The 16693-nt window shown below is 44.4% G+C and overlaps 2 long non-coding RNA genes across 2 annotated transcripts in view; one reads left to right on the forward strand and one right to left on the reverse strand.

The window, feature by feature from the left end:
- LOC135100501 (uncharacterized) overlaps positions 1 to 15011 on the forward strand; it is a 126633-nt gene extending 111622 nt beyond the window's left edge. The window contains exon 4 of the long non-coding RNA XR_010268739.1: positions 14869 to 15011. This is a non-coding gene — a long non-coding RNA (uncharacterized LOC135100501). The remainder of the gene's footprint in view (positions 1 to 14868) is intronic.
- Positions 7599 to 10109, reverse strand: LOC135100292 (uncharacterized). The gene is made up of 3 exons (XR_010268582.1): positions 9936 to 10109; positions 9122 to 9229; positions 7599 to 7961 (listed from the first exon to the last, which is right to left on the reverse strand). It is a non-coding gene; the product is annotated as an uncharacterized LOC135100292 (long non-coding RNA).
- Positions 15012 to 16693: the final 1682 nt, after the last annotated feature.

The raw sequence follows: 16693 nt of genomic DNA on the forward strand, positions 1-16693 counted from the left end.
TCATTCATAATGGACACCAGAAAGGCCAAGACAGAGGGAGGAACTATGTATGATGAAGCGGCTCCAAAGGCTGCATCAGAACATCTCCTGTCAATTGGATGAAGAGATTACTTATGGAAACTCAGATGAGATTTACGCTGGTAATAAAACACCAGAAATAAACGCATTTTTATTTTCAACGGGATGATTTGTGAGATAAATTTTAAGATAAATTGAAAGGATAGGTTCCAATAGGAAAATAGAGTGACTGTATGGAACATTGTCTGATATACACCCACTGCCTGTAATACTCTAGAAACAAGGTAAATTTCTACGCTGACATTGTCTTTGTTTGGTAGCCTGTTCAGTTAAATTGATAGAAATGCTTGAAGTAAAAACAATAAATAAAAGAAAAGAAAAAGATTGAACTACTTACGAGAACTTGTCTCAGAAATTGAAGGTTCTGTCAGACATGATGAAAATACTTGACTGAAAATTATCCGCGTTGTTTGTGAATTTCCCTGAAGCAGAGAAGAAAAGAATTGCTGGAAATAGAACGGAAACATTATTACTGTAATGTTCTTATTTGTGCAATGTGATACATGGATATCACTGGAAATGGTGTCTGCACTTACAAGACTATGATACTGGACTGCAGATATACTGCTTATGGTGACAAAAAAGTGATGGACTTCATAACGTGCTGCTATGCCCTGTACTTAACCATGTAATAATGTAAGTACTTCCGTAACTACCTCACAAGCTCACTGGGAATGACACATTGAAGGTTATGCAGAGTAGCAGCGGATCTGATGCTTCTACATGGATGAATTTGCGTTGGTGTCAGTCGAGGAGTCAAACATATCAATCTCCTGCCAGTGTCAGCAGATATCCAATTCTCGGCGGACACCGCTTCCCGGCAGACAGCAGCACGTCCGGGAGCGAGTAACACATAATACTCTCGTTATGCCGGGAATTCCCACTCTTTCTGCCACATCGCCCTCCCATACATCATCGTGTCACTCTCCTCACTTTATTGAATAATTCGCACTTAATATTGTACCGTAATGACATCTGATGAGTGGCAATTTTTTACTCATTTCACTCACTCACACTCTCTCGCTCACTCGCTTGGTAAACAGTCAGTGACGCGGTGAGATTCTGTTATAACAGCTAGACTAGTGCTTTAGAGCGACAGACGATATTCTGAAACACTTCTACTCGGACCTCCATTATATGTTTATTCAAAAGGTGACGAGTGACAAGTTACAAGTTTCTGAGTGTTTTTTTTTTTTTTTTTGTATGGTTGGAGTGACAGATTAACTATATTTCTACATTATCAACAGGAGAAACACTCTTGAAAATCCGACTGATCATCTCTGTTGCCTTTGAAGATAGTCATGGTGAGAGAGCAGAGCGTTTTGAATTAGTTCTATACACCACAGTTCATGCGTACACATCAAAACCCAGCACGACCTCCTTCCTTCTGCCACTCTCTTCCTGTACTGATCTCTTTTCCTTTTCTCTTTTTTTTTTTCATATCTGCATTCCCTTCACTTCATTTATCATTTTATTTCCTCCATCCCTTCCTCTTTCCCCTCTTTAATTCCACTTCTCATCCCATATCTTTTCATCCTTCCTTTCCTTTCTTTGTTTTCCTTTCTCCCTCTTTCCTTACTCGTATCCCCTCAGCCTTCCTGCTTTCTCTTGCCTACATCTCTTTTACCCCCCTTCCGTCCCTGCGTCCCACCACAGCCTAGAGGGAAGGGAAGCCTCAACACGCCTCGCCCTCCAGGTAGCGGCGGCGGCCAGGTGGCGTGTTCCCAGGGCGCAGCGAGGAGACCCGTACTATCGGTGCATCAGGTGAATTACAAAATGCAAGCCTCTCAGTTACACGGGATGTCCCTCAACACACTTTTACGATTGAGAGTGGAAAGCAGATCACAACTTTCAAAGACAGTAATGATATGCTCTTAGTTTGTTGTATATTCGAAGGGAATGGCGTCGGTACGGATGAACGGACGTACAGTCTAGAGTCCTCCAGTTGACAGCGCCGCATGATCCCGTTGTTGCGCGCCTCTGACTAAATCAATCAGTCAACCTAAACTGTAATCTTCTGTTTTATTTTTTCTGTTATGTCGGAAGAATGACGTTTCAGTGTCTTAACGTTATAGGAGCCGTGAAAATATAAATACAAAATAAAAGTAGCTCTATTTTTACCATAACTTTTTTCTCTTTTTACAAGGATTGATTTTTTTTCCTTTATTACCGAGCCAGAACATAACCCCTTCCTCTCCTTTGTCATTCCTTCCCTCTTTCATGTGCTGTCGTCGCGTCGGTCTAAATCAGACAACAACAGAAAAGGCCATATAATGTGGTTCATCTCCAGCTTTATGATGAAATAAAACCGACCCCAGAGACAGAGAGTTCTCCAACGTGAGTCACAGGAGCAAGGTGAGGCAGGGAAGAGGGGGATCGCGAGATGACCTCAGTTTCATATTTGATGTACGAGACTCGTATATTCGTACTGTGAGGAAACGAAAGGAAAAAGAAGACAAGAGGACATGCAAATTGAAGTGCTAACATGAATTCTAAAAGTTTTCTTATATTCATTTCTGGACAGTACCAGTGTTATGAAGGAACTTGAATAGACGAAAGGAGTTTTCTCTTATTCTGTCCTTCGAATAAAAAATGGGGAAATAATGGCGATATTAGCATATTCTTACAGTGAAAAGCAAGTCTCGAGTATGTATTGGGCTGTGAGGGGCAGGTTGTTTTTAGCCAGAACATCCGTGTCTCGCAAGAACAGCGCCCAAAGACAGCGAGGCAGCCATCTTTACTATTCAGGGAGAGAGAGAGAGAGAGAGAGAGAGAGAGAGAGAGAGAGAGAGAGAGAGAGAGAGAGAGAGAGAGAGAAGTCAGTCGTTTTGGTTCTCAGAAGTAGCGTGAGGACGCCTTTCCTATTCCGTACTCTGCTCCTGGGGAAGGATTATACACACTCGACAAATGTCAATATTATAAGCATGAAGTTTGATAGCTCTGCACGTACTCCGTTTCGTGTTTGCCTGTTTTTATTATTTCGTGTTGCCACTGTTATTTATTATAGTGTTAATAAGTCGAATTTGATTTCCATAGATCGATTTTATGAGATACAAATCATGCTGTAGATGTGACAGTAGTTTTATAAACTAAAATTTAGTTTTCTTGAAGTGCCTTTAGCGATATAATTGTATCAAAACACTCTTTATTGGAAAATAGAAGTGTGTGTGTGTGTGTGTGTGTGTATCTGCGCGAAAGAAGGGAGGACATTCAACTCTTGCTTCAAGTAATTGAACAGTATTGTCGTGATGACTTGATGACGTGTAGCAGCGACGGGAGGCTGCACGGGGGAGAGAGTTTTGCAGTTAGCAGTTCCATTAAAAAAAATGTCCATAGAAATGGTGATAACAGACAGCAAGAGTCCCACCCTCGGAGCGATGAGCAAAGGATTGCAGGAATCAAATGGAAGAGCAGAGTTGATAGAGACAAATTACCAACGACTCCATCCTGTTTTTGTATACGTGTAACCATTTTCTCTCCCCGAGCGCTGGAGCAATACTACACACATTGCCTTTCTATACACACAGCACAGTACCTTCAAACAACAACTGATACATAAAAAAAGACAAGATGTAAAACTACTGCGGACAGTCTACGTAGGAGCAAAATTCTTATTACCGAATATTTTGTTACCGTAGAGGTGATGTCCTGTCCATTGTAGATGCAGGCGTTGTCTGATGCCTTGAATTTGAAGGAAAGAGGATGGGAAAATAGACTATATTGATCGGTGAATATGTAGATTAATTATAGCTCTGGGAAAAAAGAATATATATATATATATATATATATATATATATATATATATATATATATATATATATATATATATATATATATATATATATATATATATATATATATATATATATAGAGAGAGAGAGAGAGAGAGAGAGAGAGAGAGAGAGAGAGAGAGAGAGAGAGATATGAGGGATTATTTACCATCTCTCCATTTGTTATAAATTTATGCTGGAATTATATAGCAACTCTCCATTAGGTATAAATTTATTGTATTATAGTACGCACTGAAATACAGGGATGGCGTTTGGGGTAAAAGAGTAATAGAGCGAATGGCTAACTGTATATGTATATAAAAAAAAGAGACTGATGAATAGGAGAACGTGAATGGGTTATAACTCAGCCGCGCCAGACATCACTGTTAATATATTCAAATGAGGGCCCGTACCAGTACATCACGGCACCAGGAGAGCCGCTGGAGAGAAGAGGAGACCAGAGATAAAAGAATGATGGAAGGTATAGTTTTCTGAGGAGAGTTTGCAAACGAAAAATTTTGTTCTCGAACTTTATAAAACGCTTTTTGTCCAATATTATACCGAAAGTTTGGGTGAAGCGCCTTTCTGAGGACGTTCGGGATTCACATATGAAGGTATTCCAAGTACAGCGTCACAGACAGAAAGATCGTGACGACCCACAGGAGGGATATGAGAAACATTCAATAATTCAGATTTCTTCTCGAAGTTAGCCAGTAAAAGATTGAAGAGCGTGTACCGGCATGATATATTCAAGTGATCCTCTTGTTACCGACGAGTGAAATATAAGCACATTTCTACCGCGACAGGAAAATAACAAACGAGGAATCTAACCGAAGCGATTTTTCTGACAGTGGTTTCCTCGTGTCCTTCAAAGTTCACGGCAGGGAAAAGTGGAACAAACGTATTTATGAGATTTAGTACCGACATAGTTAAGCCTGAGAGGCAGGAGGGAAACGCTGAATTCTTAAATCTTTAAAGGTTAAGTGTTCAGAGAGAGAGAGAGAGAGAGAGAGAGAGAGAGAGAGAGAGAGAGAGAGAGAGAGAGAGAGAGAGAGAGAGAGAGAGAGAGAGAGAGAGAGTCACCATCGCAGTAGATAATATACATAATCCATTTTTAGTATATTAATAATATTCGGTCTGGTTCAAATGTATTTTCGAAGTGCAACGCGCGACCAAATATTTCTGTATGCAGCCCCCAGCCAAACACTGCCGTGCCGAAAGACCGTCGAGTCTGGCCAGCAAACTTTTGAAGGAAAAGAGAGAGAAAGACAAAAGAAAGTTTAGTGTGTAGCGTTGTAATTGTTTGGGGGTTCTTTGTGGGCATCCTCGGTGGGTTTCAAAGCAAAGAGCAAAGAAGTCAAAACACCAAAAGGAGAAAACACGAAACGGCCACAATAGCACATTTGGAAAGAATATTATATTTGAGGAAAGAGGAAACTGAGAGGGATGAAAAGTATTAGGCGCTGGGTGTCTGTTTACTGCGGGCTCCACTCACCCTGAGGTTTCCGCCACATTTTTCACCACCCTGCAGGAGAGTCGTGATTTATCCCCTTCACTGGGGAAGGATGAAATATCTGCATTCAACTTTTCGTGTCTCTGAATACGCTGCCGCTGGGGAAAAAAATGCGGATAAAACAAAACGTATCAGGAAAATAAAAACACCATTAAAATCACCGTCAGTGGGTAAGAGGTGGGGGGGCGAGATGCACCACCACCACCACCACCACCACCACCACCACCACCACCACCTTGTTTTTGCTCTCGTTAAAAAACACGACTTGTTTTGATCAGCTTCTGCCAAGAATCTTCTAGTACTTGCCTCACCCTTATTAATTTTACTTTATTTTCCTACCTGTCTCTGTCTAAGGTTGTTTCTCTCTCTCTCTCTCTCTCTCTCTCTCTCTCTCTCTCTCTCTCTCTCTCTCTCTCTCTCTCTCTCTCTCTCTCTCTCTCTCTCTCTCTCTCACTGTGTGTGTGTGTGTGTGTGTGTGTGTGTGTGTGTGTGTGTGTGTGTGTGTGTGTGTGTGTGTGTATCTATGTATGTATGTATGTATGTATGTATGCATGTATTCAACCAGCGCAGGTTACTTTTAGAGCTAAAGATTCCTCCAATTTCCTCCAGAGCGCGGCCTTGCGCCACTCTCCTCCCGAACTTGTTTGAAAAATTGTAAATGTCATGTCTTCCTTTCTAATTTAGTCTTCCTCCAGAACTGCTTTTAATTACTTGCTGTTTAGGAGATATTCATTGTCTTTTTTTGTTTCTTTACAACTTTTAATTAGAATTGTTATGTTCAAATGAATCGCTGAGTGTCATTATAATTAACATCAAAAATGATACTCAAAACACAAATTCCAGCCAGCAATTTGTTTATGATTCCATGCTGGATTTTTTTTTTCTGGCTCGATTCATTCTCTCATGAGAGCTGCCTGCTTTTTTTCTGTTTCAAATCTGAATGTGGTTTTACAGTTATTTTCGACGAAGTCTTTTGTCCGATATTATAAAGTCTGCTTCGTTTTGTGTTGATTCGATTGGTCTTCTCAAAGTTTCTCTCTCTCTCTCTCTCTCTCTCTCTCTCTCTCTCTCTCTCTCTCTCTCTCTCTCTCTCTCTCTCTCTCTCTCTCTCTCTCTCTCTCTCTCTCTCTCTCTCTCTCTCTCTGTGTGTGTGTGTGTGTGTGTGTGTGTGTGTGTGTGTGTGTGTGTGAAAGTATGTGTATGCATTCACTGTTTCATGTTATAGTTCCCAGGAAACTCGATCACTTCTCTTCCATTTTAAAAGTGATTTTGTAATTTTTATTATTGCAAATTTGGAGATTAAATTTCCCCAACAAAAGTATAACGAATATAGTACAGTTTTCGTCCACAATATGGTGTGTGTGATGGGCGTGGGGAGATGGGTGAGTGTGAGGGTGTAGCAGTGTGAAGGTATATTATATCGGCATGGCACTGCAGGATGGAATTCCCAGTATAATGTTGAATGATGCTGTATGGCCCTGGAGTTCGCATGATAGGTTCCTTCCAACACAGGTAAATATTCGTGGACCTTGATGTCTTCCCTGGTGCTGTCACTTGTGCTGGCGAAGGTTCTATTGAATTCAAGGTATTTTCCCTGTGAATGAAAACCATTGGAGGACATCCTTTATTCTCGCTGTCCACCCTTTTTTTTTTTTTTTTTTTTCCACGAACCGGTGAGCAGCGTGGATGTTACCGGCGGGTGGCGACTGGCGGCCACTGCAGCATTCGGCTTGTGCTTGTTTGCTAGAGTGCTTGGAGTCGAGTTGGGCGCTAATCCATTTTTACGTTGCTCTTGTTAAAAAGCTTATGAAATACAAAAAGATACATTTTTTTGGACTATTGCATTTTTTAAAAAACCTCCCCTACTTTTTTTTTGTGTGAAGTATTATGACAAGTTTTTTTTTTTTTTTTTCTGGTGGTGTATGACGAGTTTGTAGAATTTGAATATAAAACTTGAAGTGAATGTTTATACCTTCTTGAGCAGCACTATCTTCATAATGACTCAATTCCTTTAGGGCTTTTTATTATTGCTCATGTGTATCGCCTTTGTATTACTGTGCTGGATGGCGCTCTCATGCTGATGTCATCGTGTCCATTATTGAACTCTTGCTGCACTACTTTATGCATACAGAGAGAGAGAGAGAGAGAGAGAGAGAGAGAGAGAGAGAGAGAGAGAGAGAGAGAGAGAGAGAGAGAGAGAGAGAGAGAGAGAGAGAGAGAGAGAAAAAAACAGTATATATTTTCGTAAATGTTTATTTAAAAAAACTACAAAATCACAACCAAGAATAAATGAATAAAAGTAGTGACAGAATCCTCATTATATACGAACCATGGTATGGGAGTACCTGATACACACACACACACACACACACACACACACACACACACACACACACACACACACAGGTAGCGGAGGCTTGGTTGATTGGTTGCGTGAGTGTGCGTGGATGGCGAGTGGGGGTGCAGAGTAACCCAACACCAACCTTTGTGTTCGTTGGGCATCATCGGCTGTTTTAATTTCAATCACATTTCGGGCCGACATCCCTTTGATTAGTCGCCGTGTTGTCGAGGTCAGGCATGGCGGCGTGCACTCGCCCCGACTGTTAATAAAAGAAAAACGGTTATACATGTATTGCGTTGTGCTGCGCTGTCTGCCCCCTGCTCCCTCCCGTCCTCTCCCCCACCAGCCCCGAACCTCCTAGTCCCCAACTCTCCTACCTCCCTCGATCCCTCTCCGCCTCCCTTCGCACCCCTATCCTTTCCTCCACTCCCTACTCCCTCCCCCTTTCCATCCCAGCCCTCCCCTCTCTTCCCCTAGTCTCTCTCCTCTTCCTTACCCTCTACTCTCCCAGCCCGTCTCCCCTACCCTAACCTTTTACCCCTTTCCACTCCCCGCATTGCCAAGGGAGGAAGGAAGGATAGGAGGGGGGGGAAGAGGGACGGGGGATCTGCTTCATGTCCCTGAACGCATTTTTCCTGTCGAGGATTCATCACCGAGAGGAAACAGAAGAGCCAGAGGGGATGCTGGGGGAGGGAGGGTCAGTGGCTTGTCTAGTACGTGTTTGATTTACGTCCTTTATTTACTTATGCATTCATTCCCTCACTCGCTCACTGCGTCCTCCCTTCACTCACTCCCTCCCTCTCTCTCTCTCTCTCTCTCTCTCTCTCTCTCTCTCTCTCTCTCTCTCTCTCTCTCTCTCTCTCTCTCTCTCTCTCTCTTACAAGTGTTCCATCTTTCCCTTGCTTGCTTTGTTTCCATATGCATCTTTCTTTGTGGGTTTGTGTGCTCAGTTTCGTTTTTTCTTCCTTATTTTCTTCCTTATCTCTGAATGATATTTTTTTCTTTTCATTCACTCTTCCCCTCGCTCGTTCCATACCTCACTTATTCCTTACACCTTTCTTTCTGCTTTCGCTTGCTATTTTTTCCTTTCTTTGGTTTCCTGATTCTTTCTTTTATCTCTCTCATTCATTCCTCCTTTACTTTTTCCATACGTTGCTTGCTTCCTCTTTCATATTTTTTCTTCTCTTTTTTTTTTTCTTGTGACATTTATTTTTCTTATTTAAACCTTCCTATTTTCTGTTTACGCACGTTTTTTTTTTTCCCCTGCATTACTTTCTTCCTTACCCTTCCTTACTCTTACCCTTCCTTTACTCATTCACACACCCCCTCACTCACTATATTATTCACTCCATTCTTCTTTCCCTCCCTCCCTCATTCAATCACTTATCCACTCACTCACTCATTCACTCACACACTCACCCACTCACTCCTCGCGCCAAGACTCCGAAGAACGTGTTGCCGTGTCAGCGCGACTCAATTTGATTTCCACGTATTTTCCCCGCTGGCTCGAGGCGTGTCTGGCGGCACCTGAAGGCGTGGAAGTGACTTGGCAGAAGGCAAGGTGCGAAGAATAGCAACAAAGATAACTGTAGCAGCAATAATAACAATAGCAGTAGTATATATATATAGTAGTCATCTGATAGTAGCAGTGATAATACCTGAGTATTTCAATAAATTTTCGTGCTTGCAACATCATTAATAGCAACAATGATAATACTTTGGTGGCAACAACTATATAGTATACGTGTGTAATTAAGGACCACCCGACTGAACTAATCCTCTGGGGCACACACACACACACACACACACACACAATCCACACGTCGTCTGCAAGAACGTTCCTGCCAGACTTACGCGATGTTGAAGAGCCGCCATATCGTAAAACAATCATTGCAACGGCTCAATGCCCACCCTCCACTGCTACCTCTCTCATCCCCCCTTACCCCTCTTCGGTGCCCCCACGCCACCTTTATCCCTACCACTCTCAAACCTGCGCCCTTCACCGCGGCCATCACCACAAGGACATTTAATTAAAGGCAACCATTCGCCATTAACAGCTGCGTCCACTCGGCAACAGCAGTGCGATACACTTGATTGGTCGCGCCGCCACACTGCCCGCCAAGATTAAGTGGCCTCCAGGGTTTTCCGAAGACTAAATCTGCCATGTGTTCCAGGTTTGCCTCGCTCGCCCCCTCCCCCTCCCACACTCCCGCCGCTGGAGAAATGGACTCACTCGTACTTCCAAACCCGAGATCTGCCCGTGACGCTCCAGTGGGACTCGATATCAGGCCGTGAGCGCCGCCGGACCGCCATCGTTTAGGGTTTATGATAGATGGCAATGTGGATTGTTGATCGTGCGGCGGACCATCGCCAAAGACAGACAGAGAACAGACTGGTTTGTTGACACTGGCTGACGGTTCGATTCAGGGACTGCGGGTTCGCCTGGTAGTTCGAATCCTTGAGTGAGGCTTTGGTAAAGAATTTCCAGCGACTGCGAGTTCTCGAAAGCAGCGAGAAGGTTCGAACGAGGGACGAGCGGATCTATATGACCAGAAATAAATAATGTTGGCGAGCAACCAATCGCACGCCTAATCCGCTCCAAATAGGGTTCGGAATCGAACCGGATTGCAATATGTATATTAAGTCAGAGTACAGTCTTCCCTCTGTGCTGCATCCAAAATATTTACTTAAAACTGGAATATTACGCACGGAACAACTTCAGTGAGAAAAAAAGTAATTGCATGTTTACCATGTTGCGAAATTGTTGTACGTAAAACTATAAACTCGAATGTTCCGATATTTTGTTTACAGTAGAAGCTCTCTCCCCCCTCCTACCCTCCCCTACTACTGCCCCCTCCCCCTCCCCGGGGAGGCCCGAGGCCCGTGCCAGGGCCCGAGGCAGACGTGCACGATATCATCTGGTGAAATTTATCTTCCTTTAACTCCAAAAATAAATAGTTTCACCGGGCCGCGTAATTAAATAATGAGTTTTATTAGAGCATTATATCTGGCGAAAATTGTATACGGAGGTAATTCTTATTAGAGGAGGAAACGGGGAAATAAATCGGAGCTAGCTGCCTTTCCTCGGCGCGTGATGGATGAAAGAAACAAGTGAAACGCGACGAAAAGGGAGATTATTCCCATCAGATTTCGCGGCGCAGGTCTAAAATGCGGATTACTGAAGCGGATTTTCAGGTATTGCTGCGAATTTGCAGCGAACGTCAGCTGCTCCCGCTAATGAAGGCTTGCAAGCACGCCCCGCCCCAAGCAATCTCATTTTAAAACAAAAGAGAATCGCTTGTGTGCGCATTTTTTTTTCCTCCTGGCGGATTCTTCTCCCCAAACTCTTTCTGACCGTTTGCGCGAGTGACCGTAATTCGTTTTCTTTTCTTATTTTTTTCCCGCCATCACACAAATGCCGGTGTTTAATCAAGGTAGAGAAGAAGGCAAGATATTTACCGTGTTAAACAAACGATGTTCATTTGTAGTAGGTGGAGAGAGTCTTTCTTCCCTGTGAGTTTGATAAAGGTAGGACGCGGTGTTAGTTTTTGCTCTCCACTCTCATGATAGCGAGCCAGCGAGGGTAAGTTATTGAAGATTACCTTTTTATATATACTCTGCTCAGGAAAGGGTGGGCTGGAGGGGAAGCGAGAAAGTTTTTTTCGGTGGTGCGAAACCCTTGCAGTTTGTAAGGAACGTCTTGTGGTGTGCTCTTGACTTTTATTATGAGTGCTGATAATGGTGGTTTTTGCAGTTATTGATAATTATATCTGAAAAACGATGTTAATAAAGATTAATAATAGGGTTATTCGCCTTAACAACGACGAAGACGACGACGACGATGACGACAACAACAACAACAACAACAACAACAACAACAACAACAACAACAACAACAACAACAACAACAACAACAACAACTATAATTACTGCTACTACTACTACTACTACTACTACTACTACTACTACTACTACTACTACTACTACTACTACTACTACTATCACCACCACCATTACCACCACCACCACCACCATCAACAACAACAACAACAACAACAAGAGCACAAACATTTCTAAACATTTTCTAAACATTTCAAAATTTTCCCAAGGAGAGCTCCCTAGTCTTCTTTCCTTCCTTACCCAACACCTGTTCCTTCGCTCTCCTTATTTCCCTTCCCTGCACTGAACCACCTTTCCTCCGTTTCCTTCCCTTCCCTTCCCCTCCCTTCCCTTCCCTCGGCCTGTGTTGTGTGTGCCGTGCCGCCGACCTCAACACCTCTCGTCAGTCATCCAAGCCAACACATCTCCACTAATCTGTTGCTGGCAAGGGCACAGCAACAAGCCCACAGTGTGACGCTGTACCGAAGCCTTTCCCCGACCTTCCTCCCACCGCCTCCTGCACGCCACTCCCGCCTCTGTGGCTCGGCGGCGAAGGGGTGGAGGGCGGCGTGTGGATGGGTGAAATAGGAGTTGCGTCGCCCCTCACGCCAGTAGCTTTATGATGTAATAAGGCTTCGACGGGCCCTTAATAGACGTCGTGGGAATGTCTCCGTCGATTTTATGAGTTTTGTGACATTACTTAAGGACTTGGTGGTGGTGGTGGTGGTGATAGAAGGTGATGCTCTGTTTTTTTTTTTTTTTTTGCGTGTGTGTGTGTCCTTCACTTCTGTTTCGTGACTATCAGAAATGTTAGGGTTTCCTCCTTGCCTTAGTAGGTCTTCTAATTAATATGTGGATCCCCCAAACTCCCTTGCTGCCCTCTTTCTTCCTCCCCACCCACCTCTCTCTCTCTCTCTCTCTCTCTCTCCTCTCTCTCTCTCTCTCTCTCTCTCTCTCTCTCTCTCTCTCTCTCTCTCTCTCTCTCTCTCTCTCTCTCTCTCACGGCCATGCACACACAAAGCAGGACGAAGGGTAAATCAGAAACACTGAATATGTATGTTGTCCTTCCACTCATCCACTCACCCTCCCTCCTTCCCTTTCTCCGTTCCTCCTCCTCAGCGTTACTCCTTCCTTCCCTGCCTCCCTCCCTTCCTCCCTCCGTCCCTTGGCTTTCACGCCATTTCTCCCTCCCACGTCCATCAGCACCACTCGAGGCATGCATACAAGACGTGCATATCGTCCTCTCACGTCTTAACACACACACACACACACACACACACACACACACACACACACACACACAGTTGTCATCGCTACTCGTCGTGTTCCATCCAGCGAGACACGACGACTCGGGAACTGTAAAAGAAACCTAGGATTATTTTTACCTTCTCCCTTGCGCCGGCGCCTCATTAAGAATTCACAGCCGGGCAGCTTCTCGTCATCAGAATTCAGCTCACTCTCCGACCCTAGTGTTAGTTGCTGTATTATGCTTCCCCTTTACACAGAAGAGGGAAGGAAGGAGGGAGGCACAGGAGGAAAAGGAGAAGGAGAGAGAAGTGTACGTAAAACTGGAGGGAAGAATAGAAAGGGAAGGATAGAGAAGTTTATGTTAATATGTGCTAAGGAGAAGAGAGGGAGAGAGAGAGAGAGAGAGAGAGAGAGAGAGAGAGAGAGAGAGGAGAGAGAGAGAGAGAGAGAGAGAGAGAGAGAGAGAGAGAGAGAGGATGTAGCATAGATGAAGAAAGAAACATAAAAATTAAAAAAAAATATGGATGAGCATGAAATATACCTCTCTCTCTCTCTCTCTCTCTCTCTCTCTCTCTCTCTCTCTCTCTCTCTCTCTCTCTCTCTCTCTCTCTCTCTCTCTCTCTCTCTTTCTCCTGCGATGATAAACTTTGGCAGAGGAGTGTTGACGTTTTGGATCAGCTGATGTGGCTTTGTGAGTCAGCTGATCTCTGTTTACACTCGCCGGCCGTCAGTCTGCACCCTGCCCCGCCTCACCCCGCCTTGCTCAGTCCCGCCGCTCCTCATCCCTCCTTAACAGACGGCTGGCATTCCTCTCGCCTCCTCTCCTCTCTTTCCTGTCCTTTACCTACCTTACGTACCCATGAGTTTTCGTTCTCTCGTACCCTTCGCTGACGGTACAGATGCATAAGGGAAGTCAGTTTGTAAGAGTTATTTTGTTTACTTGTGTTTTTTCTCTCTTACAAGGAAACAATGGGAGGAAGGTTTAGGCATCATGTAGGTACCAAGCGGACACACACACACACACACACACACACACACACACACACACACACACACACACACACACACACACACACACTTGCTAGCTGGAACATTACAAAAAAACAACGCATTACCGTTCAGTTGATGTTTATTTATGAGTATCAGCTGTTTGAAGTGAAGGTGATTTGTTAATGTTTGTTGTCCTTTATGGGTCGAGGGCTTGACACGTATTTGTAAATGTGAGCTGCTGTTTGGAGGCTCGCGACTAGGGGTGTTTTTAGCGGGGGAAGACCTGACGTGGTGGTGAAAGTACGTGATTCATGTTTATAAGTGCAGTGCAAAAAAAAAAAATAAATAAATAAATAAAAAATATTAATAGATCAGAAGAGAGAGAGAGAGAGAGGAGAGAGAGAGAGAGAGAGAGAGAGAGAGAGAGAGAGAGAGAGAGAGAGAGAGAGAGAGAGAGAGAGAGAGAGAAATGTTACTGAAAATATTTTGTTCAATGTTATCCCAGTGTTTATTTATCTCCCTGTCTCGATAATACCCCTCCATGCATTTGTTTGTCCATTCAACCATAAGAGTAGCTTTTCATTGATAAAAAATAAATACAAACACACACGCACACACACACACACACACACACACACACACGCACGGCAACAACAACATGTACAAATAGCATGACAAAGAGACCAAAACATTTATCTTTTTCGAGCGGAGGACGAGATGTACTTTGTTATAACTTATTTCACAGTGAATCAACGTGACCTTTTGCTGGCGTGTTCAGAGGGAAAGCTATCACTTTACACACACACACACACACACACACACGTAACAGTCGTTCATACAGCAAGTGAGGGAGTGTTCGTGCCAGTCGTATAACAAGTGAATGACTGAAATCTGCAGCACAGTAGGCGGGACGGGTGCTTTTAGTGACCATAAAGCAGACGAATGACTGTATTTAGCGATCCTGCAGCGGCCCAGTGACTATTTCGTGGTCGTATAACAAGTGAATGGGCGTATTTAACACCTCTCCCACTCTCTTCCCTCCCCTTCAGAGTGTACGTGGAGGAGGGCGGCAGCCTCGTGCTGACGGAGACGCTGCAGACGGATGAAGGTGCCTACGTATGCACGGCGTCCAACATGGTGGGCACGAGGACCTCCCCACCAGCCATCCTCGCCCGTGATGGGTGAGTTGTGTGTGTGTGTGTGTGTGTGTGTGTGTGTGTGTGTGTGTGTGTGTGTGTGTGTGTGTGTGTTGGAAAGGGGGGAGGCGTGTACATAGATGCATGAAGGGAAACTGGGGCGTGAGAAGTGTGCGTGAAGTGCGTGGGGTGTATATGAAACAGCGTGGAATTGCGACAGTGTCCTTGTGCTTTGGTGTGTGTCGTGCTGCGGGGGAAGTGTGTGTTAACTGGCGCCCCTGTGGATGTGGGGAGTGGGCTGTGGATGCCTGTGTAGGCACGCGGTGGGATGAGACGGCCAGGGTGGGGAAATGGAAGAAAGTGGTGATGGAAGAGTGTGTAGGCAGTGCTGGTGTGTAGTTCCTTTGCGATACAGAGGAAGACATTTGTGGATTTTAGTGAGTAGGGTGATTAATTCTCCTCTATTTTGTGTAATTAAACAGATAACCTGTTTTGTGCTCCTTAGCGACTTTCCCAATACTGTCGTACCATTGTGAATAAAAGTGAGAGTAATCAGCAGAAAAAAATGTCTTACGGAAACGGCAACAAATCTTCGTCCTAGTTAGTGCCAGTAGAGCTGAGTGTCAGCAGCAGGTGAGTCACCAGAGAAGGGAGGGTCAGGCAGGGCGTTGCTTGGTGCCAGTCAGTATTACAAGGGCGCAAGGAAACATTAATTTGTTTCCTGACAGTCTTTATTTTCTTGTGCGACTTTGTGAGTCTCCAAAAGTAGAGAGCAGCGCCTCATAACCCTTGGGGCGTCACACCTTCACTCCGGGCCCTCACCCCGCGCTGGGAGCCGGCCGAGAAATCCGTGCCTGCAGGCATCTAAGTAATAAATGATGTACAGAAATGTCCGGCAGGGATTTGAAGTGCATTTCAATATAATTTCAGTGTAGCAAATTGTGCACTATTTTTTGCTCAGGAAACACGACCGGGAGGGTTACCGGCACCTCCTGGCTGGGGACGCGGCGCCGCCTCTCCGCCGCGACGCGTGGTGAGGTGCCGCCACACTGCACGCCTTGGCAGGGGAAGATAAAATAGAAAAATAGCTTTTAATTTCATGCAGATATGATCTTTCACATTATGTAAAGTGCCACAGAAGTGACGTAGTGGGAAACTCGCCTCAACATATCAGCTATTTTCCTTGCCACTATGCTTCCCCTTCCCCTCAGCCGAAACGTCCCTGCCACCCTTCCCCCTCTCCTTGCTGCCCTTCCTGCTCCCCTTTTCTCGCAGTATCAAGTGGCGCCCATTAATACTTATTAGTTCTCTCCCACTTTTATTTGCGATATCCAAGGCGAAATATTGCTCGCTACTTGATCGTGAAATTAAAATTTGCACCAATTCTAGACGTCCGTGGACTCGTTCGACCAATAAGAATTAAGCCTTTCGGCTCAACTGTCGTAGGCAGAAACTGACGCCTGCCAATTATGTTGCTTAAATTATTCGCGGCGTATATCATCTGGAAAGAAATGCTCTGTATACGTTCCTGTGGAAGAAGAGATATATACTTTAACAGTTTTTTAGTGTGTAAGAGAGAGAGAGAGAGAGAGAGAGAGAGAGAGAGAGAGAGAGAGAGAGAGAGAGAGAGAGAGAGAGAGAGAGAGAGAGAGAGAGAGAGGCGGTAAGAGGGTCACACCAGGGGTCCAGGTTAATTAGGCCCAGTTCACCTGGAACACTCCGGCACACTATTGACATA

Source organism: Scylla paramamosain, chromosome 5 (genome assembly GCF_035594125.1).
Source record: "Scylla paramamosain isolate STU-SP2022 chromosome 5, ASM3559412v1, whole genome shotgun sequence".
Taxonomy (NCBI): Eukaryota; Metazoa; Arthropoda; class Malacostraca; order Decapoda; family Portunidae; genus Scylla; species Scylla paramamosain.